General features: G+C 39.6%; 1 long non-coding RNA gene across 1 annotated transcript; it reads right to left on the bottom strand.

Moving 5' to 3' along the window:
• Positions 1-9,711: 9,711 nt before the first annotated feature.
• On the bottom strand, positions 9,712-12,602 carry LOC149022703 (uncharacterized). The gene is made up of 4 exons (XR_016172036.1): positions 12,366-12,602; positions 12,157-12,236; positions 11,703-11,764; positions 9,712-9,821 (listed from the first exon to the last, which is right to left on the bottom strand). It is a non-coding gene; the product is annotated as an uncharacterized LOC149022703 (long non-coding RNA).
• Positions 12,603-17,468: the final 4,866 nt, after the last annotated feature.

The following is a 17,468-nucleotide window of genomic DNA, read 5'->3' on the forward strand; positions in this document are numbered from 1 at the left end:
TTCATGGTATGATAAAGAGTGATGTAGTGTAGTTGTGATGGAGAAGGTATTCCATTGGGATATCTTGGCTGGAGATATCGTAGGGCTGTGGTATGGGACACATGCTCACCGATGCCTATAGCACTATCATAATTACTTGGATGACATACCTAGGAGAGTCTAGAATTGCATGGCTAGGTACCCCACATGCTATTACCCTTTCGGCGGGGGGAATTGAAGCCGGGTGACCCGTGACAATGGTGACGTGACTATGTTTCATCCTATAGCAAGAACCGAGTCCGTGCGGAGACTCGGTGGTCCACTGTTGGTCATGCAATGGTAGGGTTGCATATGTTAGGGTTGGGCTCATGGACGTCAAAGGAACGGACCGGGTGTCGTGAGGAGTCATGAGAGCATCCGCCCCAATAATATGTGGATGACCATAGGGTTAAGGAGTGGAGTCCAACAGCGGTAGCCGAGTCCATGAGGGTTCTCACTCCTAGGTTGCGAAGGATATTGAACCGAGTTGGTTGGTGCCATAGCGGAAGTATCTGGACTCCATATAGTATGTTACCATTATGACTTGCATTGGATTAGAAACCCCGACATGCGCCAGTACTCATTGCCAATGGTCGTGGTGAGAGAGTGTTGACTTAACCCCATCCATGGTTTGAGAGCCAGGTGTGGACTTTCCCTTTTTGCCCGGGATCCCTACGAGAGGTAACCGGTCCTTGCCGGATCGAGTGATGAGACTTACCCGAGAGGAGGGCTGGTGTATATCTTAAAGCAAGTCAGCTATTAGAGACTTGCATAGTTAGATCTTAGTAGCATTCATATTTATGCATATCATCCATATCATTTCATATATGCATTCGTGGATTATATTGACATATATATGAGAATTGTTTGTTCCTTACTGAGTTCGTTAGAACTCACTCCTTTCATTGTATATATTATATGAGTTGTACGAGATGGTGGCTCAACGTCGGAAGTTGGAGATGATTCATATGAAAGAGCCTTCTCGTATGAAGCTGATGTGAGACAAACAGTGGTACATGGACTTGCGAGAGCATGGAGCCTCCCGAAGATGCTTGTGTGCACTTTTAGCAACCCATTGATGGCCGACGGAGGCGATTCCCGAGGATTTTGATGATCATGTGAAGAAAGATTGGAGGACATGTTTACTTGCAAATTTAGAAAACTAGTTTTTAGATTTAGAAAAGAAAACCAAAGAGAAGATTATCTAGTTTATTTATTTTGCTTCCGCTAAACTCGATATTACATTTGATTCTTGATTCTTTCCTTTGGCTATTTCTTGGATATTTATTGGAGTATTTGGACTCTTGTAACCTTTTTATTAATTATTGCTCTATTCTTGCTCTTGATTACATGTATTTGTATTTATTATTATTGATAGACTAAAACCGTGGATCTTGTGACGGATCGCACCCACGGGTTGTCGGGCGGGTAACCGAGGCCGGCGGGCGGGGGTGTGTGAGAACCGGCGACTTTGAGCGAAATATCACACCTGCAAGTTGCCCTTAAAATTTGAATGACCATTTTGCCCATGGGGTGAAGGGAATATAAGTTTGTATTTATACCAAACCACACTTATTTTTTTTAAATTACAAGAGAACTACCTCCTTGGTTCACTCGATTCACCTTGGACCGCTGCCAGAAAATACCCACCACCATCCCTGGCCAGAAAAACCTCCTTCTCTCTTTGCTTAAAACCCTTTCTCCTCCCACAACATTGTGAATATATTGGGGGATCCGTGGAAGGGGTTAATCCAAGTCCAACCTGTAGACTGTATAAATGGGTGGGAGAGAGAGAGATTGATTGATTGATTGAGGAAGAGAGATGGGGTTAGGCTTATTAGCTCTTAGAGCTTTGAGGAGCTCAGCACTGAATCCCCTACCAAGGGCTTTCACATCTCAAAACCCTAGTAGCAATGGTTTCATCAAACAGATTGTTTCGACTCCAAAACTTCAAAATCCAAAAGTCATAGTTGCGCAGCTGACAGACCAACACCAGAGCTTCCTCTTCGCAAATTAGTCGCTGAAGCTAGGGTTCATTTCACCAACCTTAGCAACACAATCAAGGTTTTCATCGATGGCTACCACGTGAAGATCCCCAAAGATATGACAATCTTACAAGCCTTCCAGATCGCTGGTGAAGAGGCTATAAAGACATTGTGTCATTGATGGCCAAGCATTGTATTCGAAAATTGAAAGTGGAGGTCTTGCTAGACTTTCTACCAAAACTGACTGTTCCAGCAACGGTGAGAAGACTTCAAGGGGAGTTATGATGCATTTCGACGAGTTACATGGCCGTAGTGGCTGCTGTTGGTGAGATTATTGTTGCAACTCTCTGGAGTAAGTTGGAGATTCGTTTAATATCTCAAACTGGGATGTGGAATCAACTGCCTGAAGCATCCAAAGAAGAGTGTCAAACTATTGCACCTAATGAATACAATGAGATCCAATAGAGATGGAGAAAAAGAAACTAGGAAGGAAAAGAAAATAAATCTAACCAAAGATGGAGGAAGGTGTTTGGTAGCATAGAGGCATTTTCAGAGAGAATCTAGTGATGGTTAAGGAGGCGGAAATAATCTAAGGAACTCTAAGGAAAAGAAACTCCATAAGAGTAGTCCTGGCACAAACAAGAAGCGTCATGAGCTTCCACTTCTTCTCCAATTTCGCCCTCTTGATAACCACTTGACAAAGGATCCTCAACGAAAGTGGGGTCCTCATAACCTGTAGAGTAGTCTAAAGAAACAAACAAAATAAATGAATGAGTTCATAGAACTCAGTGAGATAACTAACATTCACATCATATATTCATCCAATTTCCATGTCATAAATTCATAAGACAATCATGTATTTAATAATATAAATATACAGATGCATGGTGATAATATGAGGTTCCTAACTCTATAATGTAGTCATTAAGGTAGACAAGCATTAAGTGTAAACACCAATCTTCTTTGGGCGGTCTCAGTCACTCTCCCTCAACAAGAGACGTCTATTGGGTTCTCCGCGATTGTTGGGTAAAGTCTTATCGAGCCATGGTTGGGGATTAGGTCACCACCCTCTCACATCACCATTGGTATAAGATCTGGCGTGTGTCAGGGATAAACCTAAGCCCAGTGCAAGGACATATGTCTCGTACTACATATGGTCCGTATATCTCCCCTCACGCCTAATGCTCTTTTGGTTCAATACCTTCCCACCTATGAATGGAATCCTCAATGGGAGGCATGTGTTGGATCCCATTCCTTAACTCAGTGGTCATCCCCATATAATGGACATGATGTCTCCATGTCCTCTCATAGGTTGGTTATCGGTCTTGAGCGCCTATGAGCCCTTATCTATTATATGCAACCCTACCTCTTTATGATGATAGTGGGCTTGCTCGATATACGGGATCCAGCCACTAGCATCACGAGTTAACTAGTTTCAATACCCCTATCAGAAGGGTAGTAGTACTCAAAGGGATTCCTAGCCCAAATTTTTTAGACACCTATCAATCATGCATTTGGGTTTAATGACACCACATATGGTTACTAGGGTAACGGACTCAGTGAAAGTAAGAAAAAGGGATGGAAAATTGGCTGGAGATGAGTCCTACCTCTTCGGGATGAACATGAGACATGTAGAAGGCTGGGTCCATTGTAAGGCCTCTTGGATGGTCGAGAGCCTCCAACCACTGCTTGCGAGGAAGCTTTCTACTTTTGGGAAGGTGGAGGTGAAGTTACTTTCTTCCTCTCCACATAATTCCCTGGTTGCTCCCTCCCTAGGGATAGTATGAACAAAAGCCAACCAACGGTCGATAATCTTATCGTTCCTATCACTCGACAACTCAACTGAGACTGAGGGGCTAGCTTAATTTGCAGACTCATCCCCTTTGATCATACGATCGATGGAGTCATTGTAGAGGTCCTATCACTAACCATTAAAGGATGAAGGGCAAATACTAAAGACTTAGGTAAAAAGAGAAAGAAGGACTTGGACTCTAAGCAGCTACGACAAAGGTCTCGAATGCAAACAGAAAAAAAGAAAGAAGGGTGAAAGAACAAAAGAATGAACAAAAGCAAGGGCTAAAGAAATTAATTGTTTAGTTCTTGAATGAGATGAAACTTGAAGCTGGAAGTTAGGATATTGGAAATCCCAAAGAAGAGCACTAGAAACTCTAAGTGCAAGCAAATTCACGAAATGGAGAAGTGAAAATTGAAAACTGAGAAGGGAAGGGTTTAAATAGACCAGAGGCAAGATGATGTATGGATGAGATTAGCTTCAATCAACAGATGAGGGTGAGCGACGGTTCAAGTGATGGTGATCAACGAACAAGATTGAACGAAGATCAATGGCTAATGATCACCGACAGTTCGAGCGTGTTAGGGTAGTGATGGCAACAGTTTCCAAGGGCCACGTGGCATCTTCGGCACAGGTAATGAGAAGCGCATACGGCTTGATGAGCGTATCGTCATGCAGACAAAGTAATACATGCAACGTTTGAAAGAAAGAAGACGTTTGGTTTTTTGCCTAATAGGTTCGGTGATATTGATCGAGAAATAACAAACCAAGCCATCGGTCGTTTGGTCCCGATCACCTGGCTTGAGGGGCTCATGACAAGGATAAAATTACACCCTATTGGGTTCGACCACGGTCAGGTCAATAACCCCTGTCGGGTTGGTTTGAAAGATAAACCACCAAGCGACGTGGAGAAGAAGGAACCCAACGGTTAGGGAACGAAACGTGTTCCCTTTAAATTCAGGATACATGATCGTGCAACTAAAGGTAACCATAATTGGTTCTGAAAGATACCCTACAATCGGACAACCACTAGGAGGAAGCACAAACAAATCCAATAGTCGAGAATAACATGTAAGCCCTATATAAACTAAGAGATGGCACACAGTGAAGGTATCTGAATCGTTTCCCTCCATTATCACGTTTCAATTAAGCTCTGCAAATAGCTAGGGCTTTGTGGTGTCCCAACTGCTAACTTAACCTTCAAGGTGGCTTCCCAATTGTGTGGTTGGCCCACGTCTAACCTCGTTTTGTAGGCAAGCATTAAGGAATTCGGAGGCTAAACAATTTTCAGACGTATCAATGGCAATTGTACTTTCGGTATTCAATACGTGTTTTAATAAGTACGGGGGGCAAAATATAGGGAAGGAGACGAGGTTTAGTCTATGTAAAAATCAAGAGGAAATTGATTTTTCGCAATTAAATTCAGAATTTTCATGCCTCCATAAACAAAAACCTTCTTTACAAAAATAAATAATTTGAGACCATTTTTCCTTTTGAATCTGTACATCTAAGATACATAAAGCAAATATATAAAAAATTATTTGTCATGTAACTCATCAAGAAATAGTCTTTCAACCAAGCAGCTTCTTAACGAAACTTTTTTGTATGCTGTCTCCACCACCAAAAGCTCTCTTGAATCAAAGAGTGAACGACCCAGAAATCTTGCCATAGGGATACCAAAGGGATCCTTTTTGCCATAATCTAAGTATTCAACTGGGTGTGTGTAAAGGTGTCGATTCGGTACAGTATGGTATTGAATTTGAAAACCTCGTACCGAAACCGTACCTTATCGAATTTATATGGTACGGTATGAAAACAATATTTTAAAAAATGGTACGGTATAAAACGATCATAAATCTGTATGAAAAAGCGGCACGGTTCGGTATGGTTTGGTTTTGTTACGGTATGAAAATCGGTATAAAACCCATATGGCTAAATTTTGTTCACTGCCTTCCACCTCAAATAAGCCTTATGGTTTTACTCAACAAATCCTGTAGATGTTGATCAACAAATAAGCATTAGGCAAGGAGAACACGATGCCTAGAGATTGATCATCATTAAAGTTCTCTTCACCTCAAGGTCAACCAGCAGGAGGGAGATGCCCCCCTAAGCCTGTATAGCTACCTCTTTTCTCTGGTCACTCATTAAGTGTCCATTCAAGAGTCAAGACAATACCATCCAAAAATCTCTTAATGGCATTGAAATGGATGTGTCAAACTACAGTAAGGGGTAAAGCTGGACTTTAAAGGGTGCTTGAGAAAGTATTGATATCTTCGTGGATCTCCACCGACAAAAAGAACCTAAACGGTTAAACCTGGTGGATGAACTTTCACTTCGATGTGGCTGGGATGTTAATCATCTGCAGTCATAGACTCGTTTATAATTGGATGCAATTACGAACATTTCAATCAGCAAACTATCTCAAACTAGTATGATTTCTCTCTGACGAGAAACAAAGCATATTAGTTTATCAATATAAGCAAATCTTGAAAAAATGAATTCGTTAATAATCATGATGGTTATTCTAATTCAACATTTTCATTAAAAGTTCTTTTAAGACAAACCCCCACCCCCTAAAAAGTACTGCACATATACTTTGATTACGGTTTCAACCAGCAGGGGGGATTTTATATGAAACAATGAGTAAGCAAACTAAAGATTTGGTCCAGCCACCATTTAGAAGCAGCGAGGTGTATGCAAGCTCTAAGTCAAGACCCTGTGATTAGCATGCATTTATCATTATTTATTTGATTTATTTTCCCATACTTAGTTAATTAAAAGAGAGCTAATTGATTATTTTTGTGTATTTTTCAGGAATAAGGTGATTTTGGTTACTAGAGATAATGTAGAGCAAAGTTGGGAAATATATTAGATATTGAAGGATTTTAAATCATGGGATTCAATCTTACTGCCCTAGAAATCATGAATGCTAAGATTCAACTTAATTTATGCAAGGAGAGCATGAATCTTAGCCAAATTGGAAACAAGTGGAAGTCCAAGGAACAAAATTGGTAATAAGATCTGAAAATCAAGTAAACAGACCCACCTTGAGTATTTTTGACATATCTCTCTCGTATGAACTCAGATTTTTGTGATTCAAGATTCTGTGGAAAGATAACGAAAATATATACAACTTTCTAGTTTTGAGTTTTTATAGAATTCAAACGAATAAAGGTCGAATTGATGGGTAAAGAGAACAAATTCATTGTGTGCGGGATATATAAAAGAGAAGCCAACCACGAGAGAATATGAAGAAGACGGTAAACACAGATCTTGGATCTCATCTCTCTCATTGCTCAAGAAGAAGACCTCATCTCTCTCTCTCTCTCTTTCTAAATTTCATCTTGTTTTATGAACTTTGTTATAATGAGTAGCTAGTTCCTTTTCTTTGGGATGTAGATGAACCATGCTTATTTATTAATTTGATTGTTTTATATCTTTTAGTTGATTGTGTTTGAGTCTGGCCAAAGATGTTCTATAGCTCAGCAAAATAAGCGTGCCAAAATTCGGCGAAGGACGATAGTCTTGCGAAGATATGGCATATCTAAGAAGACCATCCTTAATTTGCTTTGAAGTGTAGAGTTATATTAGTTAGTAAAAAGCATTGGAGATTCGAAATCCTAAAGATCTTCACGTATTCATAGTTAAAGTTTTTGCATTGATTAATAGATTTAATTTAAATTTAGTTTTGTTGAATTCAATTTTAGTAACTTGGCCTTTTAGTTCCCCATAGCTCGACCCCGTATTTTCTACTAGCTAGATTTGTATAGGATTTTATTTTTGATTGGTTAGTGACACGATCACCCTACAAGGGCGGAACACAATCTTGTTAGTGCATCATGAAGAGATTAAGTGAAGAGAAATTCAAGCAACCCATAATGCCTAGTTTTGCAATCTATAATTTTCTAAGACATCTTGCTTGTTGGCATAATCCAAACCAAGAAACAATATAAATATAGAAACCATAAGTTAAATATAACCAATATCTTAGGGAAATAATAACTATTTGGTTCTTGGAGAAAATATAATTTCAAATACTTGTCGAATTCATATATTAAGCCTATGGATCCTAAAGTGACAGCAAGAAATTATCTAATTTACTTGAAAGAGAACTGATACAAGATAATCCTTTACATTTAAAAAATGTTTACCCCAAAATGTGCTTCATTAAAAGAGAGGATATCCCAATTTTACTCAAAAATGGAAAACATAGTTAATGAAACATAGGCATGGCAAAGAATATGTTTTGTTGTTATGCATCCTCCCTTCCATGCTACATCAATCCCTGCAATTTGGAATTAGAATATCATCTTTGGATTGATATTAACCTGAGTTTTACTTTTAGATCAAAATAGCAGCATATACAACAACAATCTTATAGACTTACCCTATGTTGCTAGGAGTTTTGGATGCTTCAGTAGAAACTGGATACATTGTAAAAACATATTGCAATGCTTTAGATAATTCTTCAGTATCTTGATTTGGATTCGGTTCAGCTACACAAAATGAAAAAAAAAATAGTTAAAATAATTAATTAGAGTTAAAAAATAATATTTTAAGAAATATACATAGTAATAACAAGAAAAAAATATTACCTCAAAAGTTCACATCATACATCCAATCTCGAAGGCATACTAGGGCTTCAACATTGTTAGGGAGTAATTTACTTTCATATTTATCAATCACCCTACCCCCAGCACTAAATGCCGATTCAAATGCCACTGTTGACACTGGAATTGCTAATACATCACGGGCTACTCGTGCCAAATTAAGGTATTGTCCTTCAACTACCTTCCAATATGCAAAAATATCAAAATCCTTAGCCCATTGTTTGGAGGGGATCTTCAAGATACAAATCCACTTCAGTCTTATTTGTCCCAACTTTTTCCACATAATTTTTCCTAGAGTAATTCTACAAAATAGACATACAAGGTATTATATAACATAAAACTAATAAATATCAATCAATGTACGAAATCTCGCTCGAGTTTGCCGGTTCGCTACACAGCGAACCAACCGGCAAATCGGCGAAATCTCGCCGAGATTTCACCAATATAAACCTGGTTGCAATTCTGCAAATTGATATATCATATATGACATTAGTCACATCACATACTCACACACATTACATACCTACAAAGTAAAATTTTAAAAATTATTAAAGTAAGATGAAAATCATGAAATATCCCTGCAATTTTGCAAAACGTCAATCACTCATGTTTACATTTAATATTTTTTTTACCTTTTTACTTTTACAATTCCATGGTTCTCCATAAGCCACGTGTGTGGCTCAATTGCAACAACCTAAAATGTCAAAATAACTAAAAAGTAAAAACTTGTATAAACTTTGAAGTTCATCTGTTCATCTTCTTCACGGAAGTTCGGTCATCAGTGGCATCACAAGTTCACAATCGATTGGATCTCAGATGTTACGAAATCATGGTGGGGCTGAAGCATCGTACATGTGGACACCGCTGGATCGAATATCACCATTGCTGCTTCTCGTAATGGATTGATTGGACCTTGTAGGAGTCGGATGGGGTCAGTAAGAACAAATCGCCGCTGCAATTCGTTTTCCGGTAATGTTGTGCACCACAACCATCGTCTACCTCCACATAGGCTGTGGCATATGCAAGGTATGCAAGTTCGCAACTTAAGATGGGTAATGTCGAACACAAGTCTGTAAGAACAGGCGATATTCGCCAATATTTTGCCGAATTGTCAGAAAATCGTTGATTTTCGCCCCAATATTCAGACGATATATGTAAATTCAGATTTCGGTAGTTGTTTGATTCTCCAGCCACCAAAACTTCCAAAATTTGGTGAACTGGTGCACATTGATATCAATCACATAATAACATGAATTATCAAAGACATATAATAATATACCTTGAGAAAATCAGAAGAGGCCTCGTAGGTCATAACAGAAGAAAAAGAAGAAGAAGACTCTTGATCTTTTGACATGCTCACATATTCCCCATAGAGCTTTTCCAAAGCTCCCTTAACATGTTGAATTTCACCATCCCCTAAGAAAGAGTTTCCATGATAGAGTGATTCAAATACAGCTTGAACAATACTCATTTTATATCGGGGATCCAAAACAATGGCAACTCGGCAAAATCAAAGAGTATTTATCCCAATATTTGTTAAACTTTTGTTTCATGGTAATTAACATATCTCCCATAAACTCATCTACCAGTGATCCATTATTCAAAGTTATGTAAATTTCCAACACACAAATAAGTATAGATTTGAAGTAGGATATTTGGAACCTGATAAAACCTTTGTGACCTCATTGAATGCCTTCAACAGTTTTAAAAATTTTCAATCCTCTCCCATTCATCCGAGTTAGGATTCAATGCATAACTTTGATTTGAATATCCCAAAGTCTCAAATACTGGCCTATAAAATAGAGCATCACTAAGCATTTCAAATGTTGAATTCCATCGTGTAGTTACATCTCCATGCAAGCCCCTATTAAAAGGCATTCCTAGGCGATCACAATATTCTTGAAAGTTTTGTTTCCTAGCTTGTGAGCTCTTCACACATTGGATCCTATCTCAAAACTTTTGAACAGATGCATATGATGCCATCTTAAACTATAAGGTTCAAAATATGGGCACAACATCGGATAAACAAAAATTCTCCTTTACAAATTAATACATTCTTTGAATTCAAAATGGTCCTCAAATAATTAATCCTAGAATCATTGGAACTTGCATTATCAATTGTCACTTGAAAATAATTTTTGTTCAATTCCCCACTCAATCAAAATTTTGTGAACAGCCTCACATATATTATCACCCGAATGTGAGGTACTAATATAGAAAACTTGATCAATTTCTTCTGGAAAACCCATGGGTTAACAGTATAAGGAGCAGTCAATTTTCAAGCTTTTCATCCCCAAGTTCCCATCACTTTGTTGCAACATCATTTGATTTATGTCCTTGTTATCTACCTTATGACACTTTTTCATGTGATTATTGAGACCAGTAGTCCCATTTTTTTGGGGATAAGCCAAAAATATCTTCCCACATTTTGTGTATTCTGCTCTAGGCCTTCCATCTTGATATTTCTTGGAATCATGATCAACCATTTTGAACCAATTACTTGTCCAACATAGTGATGTTTTAACTTTGCCACTTTTGGATGGTTGATTTGGTTCTTAAAGGGTCTTTACTTGTTGGCTATTAGATTGCTCAACAGGTCTTTCAATCTGAGAAGGTTCCGGACTCAAAGTAGAAACATCATGTGATTCAACAATCTCGAGACACACCCCTTTTCATTTTGTTGGAGTAACAAAGATAATAGTAACTGTAAAAATGATAAACAGGGCAATTCACCTCTTACACTCTTACAAAAAATAGAAACAAGAGCAAGAACAATAAACATGAAGTCACAAAAGAATCAATTGATAACAAAATTAATTTATGTCAGTTTTATAAGATATGTTGAAAGTGTGACTGCAAGCAAATATTATATTCAATAAGAATAAAAACAAAAGTAACTCACGATCCACGAAGAAGATTGGAAGACATGACAATAATCTAGGAATCTTTAGAGGATATTGGCTTTACAGGTTTGCTAAATATAAGTTAAAGAAATAGAATAATGAAGACCAAAAGGAAATGGAAAACAAAAGACAATAGCCAATCATGTCTTCCATTTATCAAACCTAAAGCTTCCACTATGATAAAAACCCAAATAGAATTTTCAATTTGCATTACACAAGTGGCACAAGAAAAACGGTTCATATAATTCATAAAAAGCCTAAAGGACTAAAATGAATGCATTACACAAGTGGCACAAGAAAAACGGTTCATTATGTAGAGAATTAGACAACTAATGGTTCTAATTAGTGAACTCAAATTCCTAATTTAGGAGAGGGAACAATTTAGAAATCTTACCTAGGTAAAGATTGGGAGAAATGCTTTGAAGGATTCACAGGTTCTTTGCTTCAGCTCAAAACCTAAAACAATTCAAAGAAAATCAAAATAAGTCCATCTAAAATCAAAGTTTTTTATGACTAAGGATAAAAGGAAAATTATGAAAAATCCTTGGCCCAAGTCCTTGTGACTGATTTGATGATGAAAAGGAAATTACAAAATTAATTCTTACTTTTTCTTTTTTGGAAAAGGTGATTAATCGTTATAAAGTGTTTAAAAATTACACACTCATTGTTTTAATTAATAAAAAAATAATTTTGAGTGTGGGGTTTACCAAAACAGTGGCCATTCCATGCTTAACTTTCTTTTTGACATTCTACCCCTCTCTTCTTTTGATCGTATAAGCTCCTGGGTTTTTTAATGATACAAATGCCGTAGAAACACTGAAGCCTACTAAAGTGAAGAGCAACAACACCTTGCTTGGGATTTGTCAAGGCAGTAAAGACCATTCCGAGTTGTATCCCACCAACCATCTACTTCTTTCTTGGATAGATTCTGAAAGGAAACAGATAATGAATGAAAATAATTGCAGAACAATTAGCACAGTTGAGCTTGCTTATCAATAGCAAATAAAATAGAGAGAATAAAAATTGCAGAACAGTCGACACCGTTGAGCTTGCTTACCAACAGCAAATTGAGAGGCGATGTGCAAGTGGTTACCCAGTTACCCGTGGTCCTTACCCAGACGGTAAGATTTAAGAAGGAATGGAGAACGAGATTTGTAGAAAAGAAAAAGCGGACAGAGTAGAAGAAAGAACTAAACAAGAAGGAAGGAAGAACGAGAGGAAGGAAGATCAAGAGGCATCAGGATTCAGGCGAGAGTTCTCATAGCCTCGCTGCTCTTTGTTCTCTTCGAATGTGACGAACAACAGGGGAAAGTTAGTCAGTTTAGTCTCTTTAGGGTTTAAACTTTAAAGTTATTAGAATTAAGGGTTATAGTTATATGGTATACGGTACCAAATTCGGTACAAAAAATGGTATGTGGTATTCAGTATGGCGGTACGGTATACGCTATATACCGATGATATAATGCCGTATACCAAATTCAGTTTTGGTACAAACCGTACCGAATTTTGAAACAGTTCGATACGTTGTGGTTTATACGGTTTCGGTACTAAATTGACACCCTTATATGAGAGTGCCATCGGGATTTACTTGTTGGAGAGGAATAGGTTTTGTATCTTCTTTGGAAAAAGAATCCTCTTTGACTTCAGGATGAGGAATCTTGGGATTAGAGGCTGCAGCAGAAAGACCTTGAGGAGAGAAAAACTAGGTTGCATCCTTGGGAGAAGAGTTAGATGCTTCTTGCAGGTCTGCATCCAGCTATACATAGGGATTTTCAGCCTTTTGCAGACGTTAGCGTTGAAAAAAGAATTTTTGCAAACCCTCTCCAGGGCATCCTCACGAAGTCTCTCGGTCATGAGCTTGAAGGCCTCATCCAGGCCAAATTCAAAACCAGGAGAGGCTGCCTCTAACACCTCCTTCTTGAACTCATTGGATCTCCTGAAGTTATTCACAGTTTCCTCCCAATAGCAACACACCCTATTGGTCAGCTTTATCACTTCGGCCTGCATATGATCCAATTCAGTCTAAAGGGCCTACTTCTCAAATCCCATTTTTGCACATAAGGCTACTTGAACTTCCTTTTCTTGTTGAAGATTGTCTAGGGAACTCTCCAGTTCTTTCGCTTGAATGCATAACTTAAACTTCTCACCCTCCACTGCCATCTTCTTTTGAAGAAGCTCTTTTCTAGCCTTATTGGCTGCCTTTCTTTCTTCAACCGCCTCATCTCTATGGTTCTTATAATGAGTATTGCTCTTGACAAGCTAGCCAGTCATTTCCATCAAAGGATCCACTTTCCTTTTGAGCATGTCCTTTTCGGCTATGGCCTGGTCACGCTTCGCCACGAGAGTTGCATCATAATCCTGACGCTCTTTCAGATTCCTGGTAAGAGTGGACACTTCAGAGGCAAAATATTTGCTCCTCTTGATTAGTCCTTCAGTCATAGTGACGGAATGGTACATGTTCCTGAGAAATGGAAAGGATTAGTTTTTAAAGGATGATGGAAGAGAAAAGTTCAAATTATGAAAAGAACTTACTGAGCAAATTGAGAAACCAGGGTGTGCAGGGGGAACTTGTTACAAACTTGCTCATCATCGTGGGTCACACAATGCTCCATCCACTCCTTGATTTTTGCAATCTCTCCTTTGAGTCCGCCCTCCTTTGAAATTTTCCATTGCGGAATTCAGTAGGACAATGAGGGCTCTATTGGACTAATAGGGATACTGTCTTCTCCAAGTACACTAGCTGAAGACGTTGCTGCTATTGTTGATGATGCCTTCGATACCTTTGCGGGTGTCTTGGATGCCTTGGTTGCTGAAGCCTTTGATGTTGTTGTTGGTGTTGCTGCTACTGGTGCCGGTGCTGCTGTTGTTGTTGTTGCTATTGATGAGGTAGGAGAAGGAACTCCAATGATCTAAACTTTCTCAAAAGTTTTTGAAACCTGGTGATGCATCCAAAATCTGCTCAGCCCTTAGATCTCCTGTGGATGACCTGCAAAAACGAACGTTAGATGTGGCCTGACCGCTGGGATCGGGAGTCCACCTTTGAAGGCTAAGTCATTTGATGAACTTAATCACAAACGGCTCGCTTGAGTACGAGCTAAGGAATGAATAACAAAAATATGATTCAGATTGTATATGTCCTCCCCTACCTTGTGGGTAGGTGATGTCTTATATAGAGTGTACCTTCGAATCTCCTTCATTGGATGTATTTGAGCCTTCTTCGGATAGCCGTCAGATCTTAACGGATAGATCCGTATTAGGTTTAGCTAATATATAACTCCTTCGTTGATACGATTGTTATGTGGTAGTTATCCGTATAATAGCGATAAGCATCTGCCGCAAGTGCTGCTACCCATCTCTTTGACGATTAGTCCATCCCGAACATAGCGGATTAGGGCGTGCTTGTTACTGGGTTAGTTTACTTCCTCAACAAGCTACCTTTTGAACCTGGCCCGCTCGGAAGTGAGTCGATTCCTTTCGTCCCGACCGGGGTCGAGGGTCGAACCAAGGATGAACCCGGTTCGATTATATTTTCTCCATATCACGAGCCCCCCAGACCAAGCGTTTGGGCAATTCCGAAGGCTTGGTTTTGAACTGGGTAATCTATCGAACAAAGACCTTGCATAATCCTTAACTTATTAAATGTTGTATCACATTTAATGCGGCTGTATTGCTTTTTCCTCAAGCATCGTGAATATTTTCACTTTTTTTGGGGGTGACGCCACGCGTCCACTGTAGCCAAAATCATCCTTGCTCATGAAATTGAAACGACGGTTTCTGAACGCCTGTTTTTGATTCGTGAGTTCAAACTTTTGAACCGTCTTCAAATCACGATCGTTGATGTTGAGTCAATCTCGATCGTACACGTCCTTGATCACTTGTGCAAGTGCTCAAAAGCGGTTCTTTGTCTTCGTAGGTTTCATTCTCTTTGTCTGGAATTTTGAAACCTCGTCATCTTCTTCGCGCTCTAACGATCTTCTCATTCTCAAGCATTCTCGTTCCCGTGATTCAATAAGTCTCATCGACTCCTTTTAACCTTTACTTTCGTCTCCAGGTTTCTTTTTTTGTTAAAAACCATTACCAGACTTTTACAGTAATGGGAGGCGGTAGGGTTTCTTCTGAAATTCCTCCTGAACTTAGCGCCGGTAAGGGCGATTCCGGTGATGAGCCCTTTGCTTCTGTCCTTCCTGAGCAGTCAGATAGTGACAAGAAAACCTTAACTGCTCTTTGGCGTGACTTCGAAGAAGTTAGCCAACAGAAAAGAATAGAAGAAAGTGCTGAGGCTCCTTCTGCGCTTCCTAAGTCTGGACCATCCAGAACTCCAAAGGCGACTGGCGAATCCTCTGGGCAGTCCAAACAACCTATCAAGTCCACCGATGGACCTGGTTCTTTTCCCTCCTCCTTTATCGAGGAGAACCTTCCTTTGGCCATTGAACGCTTCGACTTTCCTTCTTCGTACCATCTTAGAGCCCCCACTCCTGATGAGAGGGTTAATTCAATTCTCCCTGGCGAATTTTCCTTGTAGATAGATACTTTGGAAAGCAGAGTTCGCTTTCCTTTCTTCAATACTTTGTTTTCTGTCATTCTAAATCACTGGGAGATTTGTCCTGGCATGCTCTTTCCCAATAGCTGGAGTCTCATCATCGGCTTTCTGGGTTTATGTTTTGAACTTGGCATCACACATTCTCTTCCTCTTTTTGTACATTTTCATGTTCTTTCTCTTTTTCATCATCTTGGCTAGGTTGTTCTTTCCAAGCGCAACAAAGTTGAGCTTGAATGGTCGGGCAGCATTCTTGCCAGGGGAACTTGCCGTTCCAATCATAAGGGGTGGCGCAAGCGGTATTTTTCTGTTGAGCGCCTCAATCAGATCTGAACTTCCCGAACAGCTGGAAACTATACACTTCATATTCTGAGGGCAACCGAGTCCCTCAACTATCCAAGGAAGACAGAGCTGCTGTCAGGAAGATTAAGTCAATTCCATGGTATCAAGAGATACATGGATATGAGATGGAATACACCTCCATTCTTCAATATTGGGGGCTAGCTCAATGTGAGCTTTCTAACTGCCACGTTTCATTTTCTTGAATGTACTGCAAACTTACTAAACATTCTGACTTTTGACCTTCTTTGTAGTGCCTCCAATAATTAACCCAGACAACCTTCGGGTGAAGGCTGCCAAGGCCGTTGTGACTGCAGAGAAGCGGTCTCCTCGAGCATTGACTGCAGAACAGGTGACCTCTATGCCTCCTCCAGACCCTTCTTATAAGGGTATTAGAAACTTGAAGCCAGTGGTTGAGGCTTCATGGAGAGGGAAAAGACCGATGGTGGAAGAGGTCGAAGTCCCCTCTCCCGTCCGAACCAAAAGGAAGCATGACTCGGTCGATGCTTCTGCACCGAAGAAATCCAAAAAGAATAAAGATTCTAAGGAGGTCTTTGTCCCTCAATGGTCATTGGTGGTGACAGACTGAGTCACGCAGGACCATGAGAAGGCTGCTGAGTGGAGCTCTCTTGGCCTTATGCCTGCCGATCGTCAGGCCTTTGAAACCCTGCAAGACGACTCTCTAGTTCGTCTTTCCACAAGGTATTGTTTCTCTTGGTTTTTTGCTACTTGCTTTGAAATTTCTCCTGGGATTTTTGAAATTCGCCTGCTTTCCTAGGAATGCTGTGCTGAGCTTCTACCAACACATGGAGGCCTTAAGCCGAGTTGGTCATAGCGGCTAATTTGGCGAAGACCAATTATGAGGTGGACAGGCTGAAGAAAGCAGCCGAAGAGTCAAAAGAGTAGAATGACAAGGTCATCAACTCTTTGAAAAAGGATCTGGACTTGTCAATCAGTCATGCTGCCGCTGCCGAACGCGAGGCTAAGAAGCAGAAAAATCCTTCTACTGAGAGTACTGATAGACTCGAGCTTCAAGCCATGGAGAACGAGCGTTTGAAGGAGATGGCAGTTCCCAGCAAATCTGAACATCTTTCACAAGATCTTCGAAAGGACTACATTCGGAAATATCTGAACAACGTTCCCTCCATTCAATCTTAAATCCTACCGAGCATGACAAAATGACATCTGGAAAGTTATTCTAGAAAATGATCCTTCCTTTGACACAACTCCCTTTCAGGGTGTTTGCCACAAGGAAGTCTTTGAGAAGCTTGAGCTGCCTTTTCA

This window comes from Hakea prostrata, chromosome 3, assembly GCF_041222555.1.
Source record: "Hakea prostrata isolate BN-2017 chromosome 3, UWA_Hpros_2, whole genome shotgun sequence".
Classification (NCBI taxonomy): Eukaryota; Viridiplantae; Streptophyta; class Magnoliopsida; order Proteales; family Proteaceae; genus Hakea; species Hakea prostrata.